The sequence below is a fragment of the Dipodomys spectabilis genome, unplaced genomic scaffold (assembly GCF_019054845.1).
Source record: "Dipodomys spectabilis isolate Male_0828 unplaced genomic scaffold, ASM1905484v1 ptg000004l, whole genome shotgun sequence".
Lineage (NCBI taxonomy): Eukaryota > Metazoa > Chordata > Mammalia > Rodentia > Heteromyidae > Dipodomys > Dipodomys spectabilis.
Genome location: NW_024870681.1, coordinates 2,121,808 through 2,134,722, shown reverse-complemented (window position 1 = coordinate 2,134,722; position 12,915 = coordinate 2,121,808). Strand labels below are relative to the sequence as shown.

At 44.1% G+C, this 12,915-nt stretch overlaps 1 protein-coding gene across 2 annotated transcripts in view; it reads right to left on the bottom strand.

Annotated features, from left to right (window-relative positions):
* Fam222b (family with sequence similarity 222 member B) overlaps window positions 1-12,915 on the bottom strand; it is a 61,725-nt gene that overhangs the window by 28,657 nt on the left and 20,153 nt on the right. Inside the window, exon 1 of one of the 2 annotated variants that reach the window (XM_042691851.1) lies at window positions 4,749-4,812. The exons of the other annotated variant lie outside the window; for it this stretch is intronic. The gene's annotated coding sequence lies outside the window, so the exon portion shown is untranslated. Of the gene's footprint in view, window positions 1-4,748; window positions 4,813-12,915 lie in introns of those variants that run through there. 2 annotated transcript variants of the gene reach the window in all.

The following is a 12,915-nucleotide window of genomic DNA, read 5'->3' as shown; positions in this document are numbered from 1 at the left end:
TGTGGTGCCGAGGAATCGAACCCAGGGCCTCATACATGCAAGGCAAACACTCTACCACTGAGCCAACTTCCCAGCCCCAGCTTCAATTTTTTTTTTTTTTTTTGGGGGGGGGGGGGTCCGGTTGTGGGCCTGAATTCTGGGCCTGGCCTCAGCTCTTCAGTTCAAAGTTAGCACTCTATCACTTGAGCCACAGCACTACTTCTGGCTTTTTTTTCCTGCTTATGTGGTGCTGAGGAATCGAACCCAGGGCCTCATGCATGCAAGGCAAACGCTCTATCACTGAGCCACCTTCCCAGCCCTTCAGTGATTTTTAACAGCATATTCTCAGCAAGTTGTTAGATTAGACATCTAAGGAACACTCTTTTCCTCACAATTTAAAATTTTCTATAGAACCATTAGGGATAAATGATTAAAATTCCTAAATATAATATAGAATTATTGTATATTTACTTTTTTGCATAATTCTATATTGACTGCTTGTTGCTTTTTTTGGTCAGTCGTGGGGCTTGAACTCTGGGCCTGGGTGCTATACCTGAGCTCCTCAGCTCAAGGCTAGCACTCTACCACTTGAGCCACAGTTCCGCTTCTAGTTTTCTGGTGGTTAACTGGAGATAAGTCTCATAGACTTTTCTGCCAGGTCTGGCTTTGAACTGTGATCCTCAGATCTCAGCCTCCTAAGTAGCTAGGATTACAGGCATGAGCCACCAGCACCTGGCAAACTTGAAATTTATACGTTATATATTTTAATTTTTATTTTATTGTAAAGATGCTATACAAGGAGGTTACAGTTACATGAATAAGGTAATAACTACCTTTCTTTCTTTCTCTCTCTCTCTCTCTTTCTTTCTTCTTTCTCTCTCTCTCTCTCTCTCTCTCTGTCAGTCATAGGGCTTGAACTCTGGGCTTGGGTGCTGTCCCTGTGCTCTATAGCTCAAGATGAGCGCACTACCGCTTGAGCCACAGCGCCACTTCTGGTTTTCTAGTGGTTTTATTGGAGATAAGAGTATCACGGACTTTCCTGCCTGGGCTGGCTTTGAACCAAGATTCTCAGATCTCAGCCTCCTGAGTAGCTAGGATTACACTGGTGCCCAGCTTAATGACTACATTTCTTGTCGAACATTGTTACCCCCTCCTTTGTTTTTCTCCTACTATCCCTTCCCTCCCTCACGCCCCTCCCCTGCAAGAAGTTGTAAAGTTTGTTTCCAACATAGTATCTTGTGAGTATCATTGTTGCAATGGGTCATCCTGTGTTCTCCTTTCAGCATTTTGTTATTCCCCTTCTCCTCCCCAAGTTAGATAAACGTACATATAAGATTCAGGGTACCAAAATAAAATACGTTGACAACAGGGGATATACCATAAAGGGAGGAACATACAAAAGAAACAAAAAAAATCACATAGTACTATATTATGTATTTTTGTATAAGTATCTGCTTGTATATATGTATGTTTGTTTACACATAGCACACAAATATATATATGTGGGGCTGGAAATGTGGCTTGGTGGTAGAGTGCTTCCCTAGCATGCATAAGGCCCTAGGTTTAATTCCTTGGTACCACATAATCAAAGAGTAAATAAAATTAAAACAAATATGTATATATGTACACACACATATACCATACACATGGCTACATGGTGTTTCCCACCTGAGGTGATTTCCTTTCCTATCATCTTACTCTTCATAATATTTGCTTTCACTCAAAATTACAAATGATTTGTGAAAGATCCAATAAGTCAATGTGAAAAATTACTCACTAGCCGGGTGCCAGTGGCTCATGCCTATAATCCTACCTACTCAGGAGGATGATATCTGAAAATCTCGGTTCAAAGCCAGCCCGGGCAGGAAAGTCCATGAGACTCTTATCTCCAATAAACCACCAGAAAACTGGAAGTAGCACTGTGGCTCAAGTGGTAGAATGCTAGCCTTGAGCTAAAGAGCTGAGGGACAGCTCCCAGGCCCTGAGTTCAAGCTCCACGAACAACAACAACAACAACTACTACTACTACTACTCATTTGGCTAAAACTGTAAGATAGCTTCAGTTTGTCAATTCTGTCTTCAAAGCTGAACTCCAGAGCTAGAGGTATAGGTAACTACTGGAGTAGCATGCTTGTCTAGCATCCACAAGGTTCTGGGTTTGATTCCCAGTACCAAAAAAAAAAAAATAGACACATAAAAAACTAAACCTGAATTCCAAGAATAAAATTATGTATTATTTTAGTTATTATCCAAGTGTTGACAAAACATTCACATTCATCCTTTCTGGCACTTATAGCTCTTTGTTAATCAATATTAAGATAGACCTGTTCTATAAGCCACCAGTGGCTCTTCTCTGTAATCCTAGCTACTAACACACATTTGAGAGAGGGAAAGAGAGAGAGAGAAATATACTTCTGTTTCTAACATAATGAATTCTTAATTTTTGGGGTATCCTACGTTCAAAGGATAACTTTCCACTCAACTTAGAACACTCAAGCTACGTGTCACCACCACCTGTAATCCTAGCTACTCAAGAGGCTACGATCTGAAGATCAAAGTTCAAAGCCAGTGCAGGCAATGAATTTTTATCTCCAATTAACTAGCAAAATGCTAGAAAATGCTAGAGGTATGGCTCAAGTGATACAACACCAGCCATGAACAGAAAAAGGGAGCCAAGAGCTTGAAGCTCTGAGTTCATGCCCCAGTACCAGCAAACTACTCAAGAAGAGCAGGGGATATATTGTCTGCCTAACAACTGTAAGGCCTTGGGTTCAATTATCAATATTGCAAAAAAATAAAATAAAAAATGAAACTACAGGGGATGGGAAGGTGGCTCAGGGGTGGAGTGCTTATCTTGTATGCATGAGGACCTGGGTTTGATTCCTTAGCACTACATAAACAGACAACTGGAAGTGGCTCTGTGGCTCAAGTAATAGAGTGCTAGCTTTGAGCTGAAGAGCTGAGGGACAGCACCCATGCCCAGAGTCCAGTCCCTACCAGCAAAAAAAAAAAAAAAAAAAACTATATAAAGAGGTATCTAATTTATGCTAGAGATAAGATACATATCTTTCAGGAAAAAAAGGGACAAGTAACAGAAGCAAAGGAAGACAAAAGAGGTAAATAAATTTTAAATTATAATGTTACAATTATTCAAATTCATAAACTTTGGGGAGAAGAACCTTTATTTATTTATTTTTTTTTGGTTTATTTTTTTTTTGGGTCCGGTCATGGGGCCTGAACTCTGGGCCTCGGTACTGTCCCTCAGCTCTTCAGCTCAAGGCTAGCACTCTACCACTTGAGTCACAGCGCCACTTCCGGCTTTTTTTTTTCTGCTTATGTGGTGCTGAGGAATCGAACCCAGGGCCTCATGCATGCAAGGCAAGCACTCTACCACTGAGCCACCTTCCCAGCCCAAGAAGAACCTTTAAAAAGTGAACTAAGCCAGGCACCAGTGGCTCATACCTGTAATCCTAGCTACTCAGGAGGCTAAGATCTGAGGATTACGGTTCAAAGCCAACCCGGGCAGGAAAGTCCATGAGACTCCTATCTCCAATAAAAACCACTAGAAAACCAGAAGTGGTGCTGTGGCTGAATTGGTAGAGCACTTGCCTTGAGCTGAAGAGCGCAGGGACAGCGCCCAAGCCCAGAGTTCAAGCCCCATTACTGACAAAAAGAAAAAAGAAAAAAAAAAAGTGAATTAAAATGCATCTGGATTTTAAGGCTTTTTAAAAAAGTCTCAGGGGACTTTTTACCCCAGGCTGGCTTTGAACCATGATCCTCAGATCCTCAGCCTCTTCAGTAGCTACAATGATAGGTGTGAGCCACCTGCACTTTTCTTTTTTTGCCAGTCCTGGAGCTTGAACTCAGGGCCTGGGTGCTGTCCTTGAGCTTCTTCTTGCTCAACGCTAGCACTCTACAACTTGAGCCACAGTGCCACTTCCAGCCTTTTCTATTTATGTGGTACTGAGGAATTGAACCCACGGCTTGCTTTTTCTGTGTATGTGGTATGGAGGAGTCAAACCCAGGGCTTCAGGCATGATAGGTAAGCACTGTACCATTAAGCCAGATTCCCAGCCCATGCACCTGGATTTTTAAAGGCTTTTGATGGCAGAATTCTGGAGGTTATGAATATAGGAAATACACCAATGAAGAAATTGACAAGATTTTCAAGTTTCAGTAACACCAAGGTAAGTTTGCCCTTAGGAGAAGGTTTCTCCAACAGGGCTGGGCTACTACACAAAGCCAGTGACAATGTATTTGGGAAAAGAGACTTTAGCAGAGTCAAGTGCTAACAACTATAAGGATTTCGTTTAACCAACATTGACCTAAACTGCTCCCTCTTTTCACAAGCTCCTACTCTTTTCAGATTGCTGTTACTAATTAAGGCAGACTCGGAGGAAAAAGATGAAGATATTCTTAAAGGACACAGATGTTGTACAGCTCCTCCAAACACACTTTTAGCTTGTCCTTTTTTTCTTTCAGTTTACAACATCAGATGCCATATAAAAAAGGGCTCCTCTTTTCTTCTCTGTGCATTTTACAACGCGGCTGACGACATATCGATAGAGGTGGTAAGAGTACTGAATCTCCTCACACAGCTAAAGGGGTGAAATGAAGAGGGAAACTGGAAAATCAAGATACACGGATAGAATGTGGAGCTCTTACTTCCAGATCCATTTCTCCTTTTCTTACAAGGTTAAGTCGACTAAAGTCGGGGTCGCGTCAGAAAAAGCACACGCACACGCGCGCGCACACACACGCACACACACCTGGCGCCCAGGAAAGGTGAGATTCGCTCCGCGGTGCTCGGCAGGGCTCCGGGACTCCACCCAGCCCGCCTGGGACCGCTCAGCCCAGTTCGCCCCAGCCCAGGAAGGAAGGATGAGAAGGGGCTTCCAGCGGCCTCGGTAGGGGGAGGGGGAAGCGGCTACTCCGGGTGCCAGGCTCACCGAGCGCAGCACTCCGCGGTGCGCCCACACCCCCTCCCCCAGGCGGCTGCCACTCGCTCCCGGCCGCCGGAAGCCAACCCCGCCCCCTCAACTCCATCCTTCTTTGCAAGTCTCCTCCCACTACACAGCCAATCCTCAACCAGGGAACCAGCAGAGCGACTTGCCAGGCAGCCAACTGGGAAGAGCCACTGGGAGGTCAGCCGCCTGGGATAGGCCAGCTACCCGACGCCCCTGCCCCGGTGCGGCTCCTCTTTGTTAGTGCTGCCCCCAACTCTCCAGCTCCCTACCTCAAACCTTGGAGCCTAGCATCCCACAACTGGGAAACATCATGAGGAACCATTTATCCTGTTACCCATGCTGACTGTGTACTAAAAATGAACCCCTCAGGCAGTAGATCCAGGAATGCCAGAGACTTGTCAGTGTTTTTTTTTTAAAGGATGCCCTCTAAGCCTCTCCCTCCTCAGATTAATGAATTACATTCTCTCAAAACAGTGGGAAGATTTAGGTTTATATATTAAATCAATTGCATACTTCAATATTCCCTGTCACAAACTTTTTCTTCCTGTGACAGGGAAATTAAGGAATGAGGCAAAGGGGGAGTAGGCTGCTGGCCAAGTATGTATCAACAGAGGAGGGTAAGAAATACATTAAGGGCCTGGGAAGGTGGCTCAGTGGTAGAGCGCTAGCCTTGCATGCCTGAGGCCCTGGGTTCCATTCCTCAGCACCACATAAGCAAAAAAGAAAAAAACCGGAAGTGGCGCTGTGGCTCAAGTGGTGGAGCACTAGCCTTGAGCTGAAGAGCTGAGGGACAGCGTCCAGGCCAAGAGTTCGGGCCCCACAACTGGACTAAAAAAAAAAGAAATACATTAAACTGGTCTGGGAAGGTGGCTCAGTGGTAGTCGATTCCTCAGCACCACATAAGCAAAAAGAAAAAAGCCGGAAGTGGCGCTGTGGCTCATGTGGTAGAGCGCTCGCCTTGAGCTGAAGAGCTGAGGGACAGCGCCCAGGCCCAGAGTTCAGGCCCCACGACTGGACCCTCCCCCCGCAAAAAAAAAAGAAAGAAAAGGAAAAGAAATACATTAAACCATGTGTAAACAACAACAAAAAAAAACAAACATGAAACAACACACACAGGGACTGGGAATGTGGCTTAGCGCTTGCCTAGCATGCATCAAGCCCCAGGTTTGATTCCTGGGACCACATATACAGAAAAAGTAGGAACTGGTGTTGTGGCTCAAGTGGTAGAATGCTAGCCTGGAGCAGAGAGGCTCAAGGACAGTACCCAGGCCCTGAGTTCAAGCTCCAAGATAAGCAAAACACAACAACAACAACAACAACAAAAACCTACACACACCCACAGAACTGGCCCCAACCTATGTCAAATCTAAGATATCTTCTCCCTTTCTGTATAATTTGGATGCAAACACTTAAGCTTTGTACAGACCATATGCCTAGTGTTAGCAAAACCTCCCGGCAACTGCCAAGTGAGAACATTACTGGAAGTGAGCATCCCAACTTAAATCACTAAATTAATGCTAGGGTCATAATGTTGCTGAAATAGGATATGACAAAGTATATTTTCTTGGGTGGAGCATTATATGGAATTCATTTTTTAAAAGCAAGGACTTGAGAGTCTTTCTTCTTCTTTTGTTTCTTTTTCATTTTTCGTTTTTGATCAATCACAGGGTTTAAACTCAGTCAGGGCCTGGGTGCTGTCCCTGAGGTTTTTCTACTCAAGGCTAGTACTCTACCACTTTGAGCCACATTGCCACTTTCCAGCTCTCTGGTGGTTAACTAAAGATGAGTCTCACAGACTTTACTGCCTGGTAACGTCAAACTGCAATTCTCAGATCTCAGCCTCCTGAGTAGCTATGATTACAGGCATGAGCCACTGGTGCCCAGCTTCTTTGTGTTTTCTTTTCTTTCTTCTTTTTTTTTTTTTTTGGTCAGTAGTGGGGGCCTGAACTCTGGGCCTGGGCAATGTCCCTCAGCTCTTCAGCTCAAGGCTAGTGCTCTACCATTTGTGCTACAGCGCCACTTATGGCTTTTTCTGTTTATGTGGAACTCAGGGCCTATGCATGCAAGGCAAGCACTCTACCACTGAGCCACCTTCCCAGCCCTCGTGTGTGTGTATGTGTGTGTGTGTGTGTGTGTCTGTGTGTGTTTTCTTTTTGTACCTATTCTGGGGCTTGAACTCAGATCCTAAGCCCTGTCCCTGAGCTTTCAGTAAAAGAGCATTCTTTTTTTTTTTTTTGGGTGGGGGGGTCCGGTCATGAGGCCTGAACTCTGGGCCTGGGCGCTGTCCCTCAGCCCTTCAGCTCAAGGCTAGCGCTCTACCACTTGAGCCACAGCACCACTTCCGCCTTTTTCTTTTTGCTTATATGGTGCTGAGGAATCAAACCCAGGGTCTCAGGCATGCAAGGCAAGCGCTCTACCACTGAGCCACCTTCCCAGCCCATCAGTAAAAGAGCATTCTAACCAATTTTCTGCATGGAAATTAGGAAATGTTTTGCCTTTTTTTTTTTAAACTATTCCTCTACTTTAACTGTTACAATAAAATAAATCCTTGCTAAAACTTTCTTTAAAAAGGGGAGCACAGTGGAACACAATGGACACTGGTGAAAGTAAAATATGCAACTAGTGGGTGGAGATGGAAGAGAGGGAATGGGAGAAAATGAGGGAACAGATGATACTGAATGGGAATGTACTTATTACCTGGTGTATGTAAATGTAACACTGCTGTATATCACCTCTAGAAGGAGGAGGAGGAGGCGGAGGAGGAGGAGGAGGCGGAGGAGGAGGCGGAGGAGGAGGAGGAGAGGAGGAGGAGGAGGAGGAGGAGGAGGAGGAGGAGGAGGAGGAGGAGGAGGAGGAGGAGGAGGAGGAGGAGGAGGAGGAGGAGGAGGAGGAGGAGGAGGAGGAGGAGGAGGAGGAGGAGGAGGAGGAGGAGGAGGAGGAGGAGGAGGAGGAGGAGGAGGAGGAGGAGGAGGAGGAGGAGGAGGAGGAGGAGGAGGAGGAGGAGGAGGAGGAGGAGGAGGAGGAGGAGGAGGAGGAGGAGGAGGAGGAGGAGGAGGAGGAGGAGGAGGAGGAGGAGGAGGAGGAGGAGGAGGAGGAGGAGGAGGAGGAGGAGGAGGAGGAGGAGGAGGAGGAGGAGGAGGAGGAGGAGGAGGAGGAGGAGGAGGAGGAGGAGGAGGAGGAGAGCGAGAGCAGTGGCTCATGCCTGTAATCCTAGCTACTCAGGAGGCTGAGATCTAAGGATTTCAGTTCAAAGCCTGCCTGAGCAGGAAGGTCTATGAGACTCTTATCTACAATTAGCCACCTAAAAGCCAGAAGTGGCAATGTGGCTCAAATGGTCTAGCCTTGAGCACAAGAGCTCATGAATTTCACCCTGGCCCTGAGTTCAAGCCCCAGAACTGGCACCAGTTGGGGAAAGAAAAAAAAAAAAAAAAGGAGTAGGGTGCTAGAGAGGTGGCTCAGGCCTGCAATCCTACCTACTCAGGAGGCTAAGATCTGAGGATTGAAGTTTAATGCCAGCCTGGGCAGGAAAATCTATGAGACTCTTATCTTCAACTAACACATGCACACACATGCGCGTGCATGTGCCTAAATGAAGCTGAGGCTTATGTGAGAGAGCACTAGCTTTGAGCCAAATAAAGAAACCTCAGGGGCTGGGAAGGTGGCTCAGGGGTAGAGTGTTTGCCTTGTATGCATGAGGCCCTGGGTTCAATTCCTCAGCACCACATAAGCAGAAAAAGCCAGAAGTGGTGCTATGGCTCAAGTGGTAGAACGTTAGCCTTAAGCTGAAGAGCTGAGGGACAGCTCTCAGACTCAGAGTTCAGGCCTCACTGCTAACAAAATTAAGTAAGTAAATACCCACGTGCTTAGTTAAGGCCTTATAACCTGCACAAAAAAGAGGGGGGTGAGTTGAAGGTATACATCTCAGAGCCTCAAACTTAATATTACAAAAGCCTCAGGAAGGAAAGGAAAGTAAGAGGAGAAAGAAGAGATGACAGAGGAGACCAGAAAGTAGTAGTCCAGGAAGTCAAGCTGTTATGTAGGCTGTCACTTTTGTTCACCAACTTCTTCCAATTACAAAGTTAAATATCTACATTATAAAGTAAAACCTTTCCCACATACTACTGTAATTTAAAATAAGACTGCAGATATCACTCCAGTGGTAGGGTGGTTGCGAGATGTTGAACTGAATCACCAGAAACACACAAACACACCACCACCACCACCACCACCACCACCACCACCACCACCACCACCACACCACCACCACCACCACCACGGGATGAGAATGTGCTTCCCAATAGAACAGAGTTTTTAACATGGGTACCCCCATCAACACCCCCCTTGAAAAAAAATTAAATAAGAATAAAACAAAACTCTGGCTGGGGTGGTAGCTCAGGTATATAAACCCAGCACTCTGAAGTCTAAGGTAGGAGGATAGGCAGTTGGAGGCCAGCCTGGGTATATAACATAACAAGATCCTAATTCAAAGAAAAAAATAAAGATTTCAATTTTAGTAGCACCTTATGTGGAGCTCAAAGTATTTAATGTATAATAGCCTTAATCTTCCTGAAAGATAGAAAAAAAGTATATGACAGCCAGTTTTAAGACCAGCTCAATTCTAACTAGAATTAAGATTTTTTTTTTTTTGGGGGGGTGGTCTTGAGGACTAGAGCTTGAACTCAAGGTCTTGTACTCTTGCTTAGCATTTTCACTCAAAGCTGTTGCTCTACCACTTGAGCTACAATTCTACTTCCAGCATTTTCACTCAAAGCTGTTGCTCACCACTTGAGCTACAGTTCTACTTCCAGCTTTTTTGGTGGTTGGTTAAAGAGTCTCATAGACTTTCCTGCCTGGACTGTCTCTGAACAGTGATCCTAATGCTCAGCCTCTTGAGTAAGTAGAATTACAGATATGAGCCACCAGCACCTGGCACTATCCTTGTTTAAACAGAATTTCATTGGTGTTTCATTAGTTAGCTTTTGTTAGGTCCCATATAAGAAGAAAGATATGAAAATTTTAATTATTTTAGATACTGGCAGATTGTATTATAAAATAATATTCCCACTGGACATTGTAATCCTAACTACACATAAGACTGAGATCTGAGAATCATGGTTCAAAGCCAATCCAGGCAGGAAAGTCTCTTGAGACTCTTATCTCCAGTTAACCACCAAAAAGGCAGAAGTGGAGCTATGGCTCAAGTGGTAGAGTGCTAGCCTTGAGTAAAAGAACTCCGCAAGCATCTCCCAGGCAGAGTTCAAGCTCCAGGTTCTGGAGAGAGACAGAAAGAGAATGTAGTACATGTAGTATATGTGTGTGAGTGTGTGTGTAGTGTGCATATGTAATGTGCATATTCCTACCTTGTGTTGCCTAGCCTGGCTTTGTATACTTCCACTTCAAGCTTGTCTTTTGTTTTTCTTAAGGTCCTTGGGATCAATCCAAAGGCCTCTGCACAAGCATTCTACCACTAAGCTGTATCTACAGCCCTATTTTGTAAGTATATAGAATATTATATGAGTACAGATCCAAGAAAATGCCTGAATATATACACACTAATTTGTCCAAAGTGGTTACCATGGACAGGAAGATAAAAGAAGTATGAAGGAGGGGCTGCGAAGGTGGCTCAGTGGTAGAGCGCTTGCTTTGCATGCATGAGGCACTGGGTTCGATTCCTCAGCACCACATAAGCAAAAGGAAAAAAGCCGGAAGTGGTGCTGTGGCTCAAGAGTAGAACGCTAGCCTTGAGCTGAAGAGCTGAGGGACAGCACCCAGGCCCAGAGTTCAAGCCCCACAACTGGACCCAAAAAAAAAAAAAAAAAAAAAAAAAAAGAAGTATGGAGTGAAGGATAAGTTTTTTATTAAATTTCTTTTATTCTATATTTAAAGATATAAAATACATAAATTTTATAATTTTAATAGTTAAGTGAAATTACAAAATTTTCATTGTTCTTAAGCTTTCTATGTTTAACATATCTTACTTTTATAATCAACAAAAGATATTAAAACATAAACATTAAAAAAATAAAACATAAACATTTTTTAGAGACGGAACACATCTACCAGATGACCTGACAATTAGTTTAGGTAACATCTGGCTAGCCAAATCAATTGGTATCTTGTTGTTTCTTGAGTATATTTGAAGGTATTTATAACAAGCAAAGAATGAACAAACAAAAAAATACTGACTTTGATTCTTACTTTACTGCAATCAAAATTACACAAGCTGGTCCTGTAATCCTATATACTCAGGAGACTGAAATCTGAGGTTCATGGTTCAAAGTCAGCCTGGGCAGGAAAGTCCAGGAGACTTTTTTATTTTTTTTGGTCAGTCGTGAGGCTTGAACTCTGGTCCTGAACGCTGTCCCTGTGCTCTTCAGCTCAAGGCAAGTGCTCTATTACTTGAGCCAGAGCGCCACTTCCAGTTTTCTAGTGGTTTATTGGAGATAAGAGCGTCATGGACTTTCCTGTCCGGGCTGGCTTTGAACCACGATCCTCAGATCTCAGCCTCCTGAGTAGCTAGGATTACAGGTGTGACCCACCGGCTCCCAGCTACAGGAGACTCTTATCTCCAATTAACTACTAGAAAACTAGAAGTGGCACTGTAGCTCAAGTGGTAGAGTGCTAGCCTTGTACTGAAGAGCTGAGGGACAGTGCCCAGAACCTGAGTTCAAGCACCAAGACACATACACAAATACAGGCCTATAATCCCTGCTCAGGAGGTAGGGGCTGAGGATTATAAATTTGAGGCCAGCCAAGGATGGAGAGCAAGACCCTGTCTCAAAAAAACAAAAGCCAAGCCGGGCGCTGGTGGCTCACGCCTGTAATCCTAGCTACTCAGGAGGCTGAAATCTGAGGATCGCAGTTCAAAGCCAGCCCAGGCAGGAGAGACCGTGAGACTCTTATCTCCAATAAACCACTAGAACATCAGAGGTGGCTCTGTGGCTCAAGTGGTAGAGCGCTCGCCTTGAGCTGAAGAGCTGAGGGACAGCGCCCAGGCCCAGAGTTCAAGCCCCACGACCGACAAAAAAAAAAAAACAAAAGCCAAGGCTGGAGGTATGGCTCATATGGGAGAGTGCCTGCTGTGAGCCAGAAAGCAGAGTAAGGGCACAAGTTTCCCAGTATCACCAGTAACCTAGACTAGACTAAAAATTACCTTTCTGCTTCAGCCCACTGAGTGCTGGGACTACAGATATGAACTCTTATACTGGCTACAAAATGTTCTTCAACTGTTGATTTTGTTTGTGTTCTTATTTAAGTGGCTGCATTTTCTCTTTAAACAATGGAGTATAAAATCAATTCACGGTTTCTTTGGGAATAATTTTGTTCATTCACTTACTACCTTTACCCAACATTTAAGTGTGTTCCTATATGCCAGAAACTCTATTAGCCCCCATGGACAAAAAGAAATAAATGAGATATACATTTGTCTTTAAGGTACATTTTAAAAAACAATAGCCAATAACAAGGGAGGGTAAATGAGGATGCATATGGTTCAAGTAGATTGTTTGCAGGTATAAAAACAAACAAGGAAACCTGTTGAAATTGTTTTAGGAAGGGAGAAGAGGTCCTAATGATAAGAGGAGTAAAATTGATTAGAATACATTGTATATATGTGTGGAAATGTCACAATTAATCCTATCCTTGCACATTGTGTACTAGTACAATAAAATTAATTGGACTCTCTCTTACACTTACACACACACACAAACACACACACACACACACTAGCCAAGGGCTAGAAATGTAGCTCAAGTGGAAGAATGCTTGCCTAGCATGTACAAGGCAATTGAGTCAATCACCAGTACTAATACTCATAATAGCTAAAAAAGTGGGAGAACTGATTGAATAAACAAGTTCAAGATCAGCTTGGACAACGGGTTAAGATGTAGTCTCCAGAAAAAAATGATAATAAAAGGTCATTGTATTCCTGTAATTCCAGCACCCAGGAGATAGAGGCAAGAGGATAGAG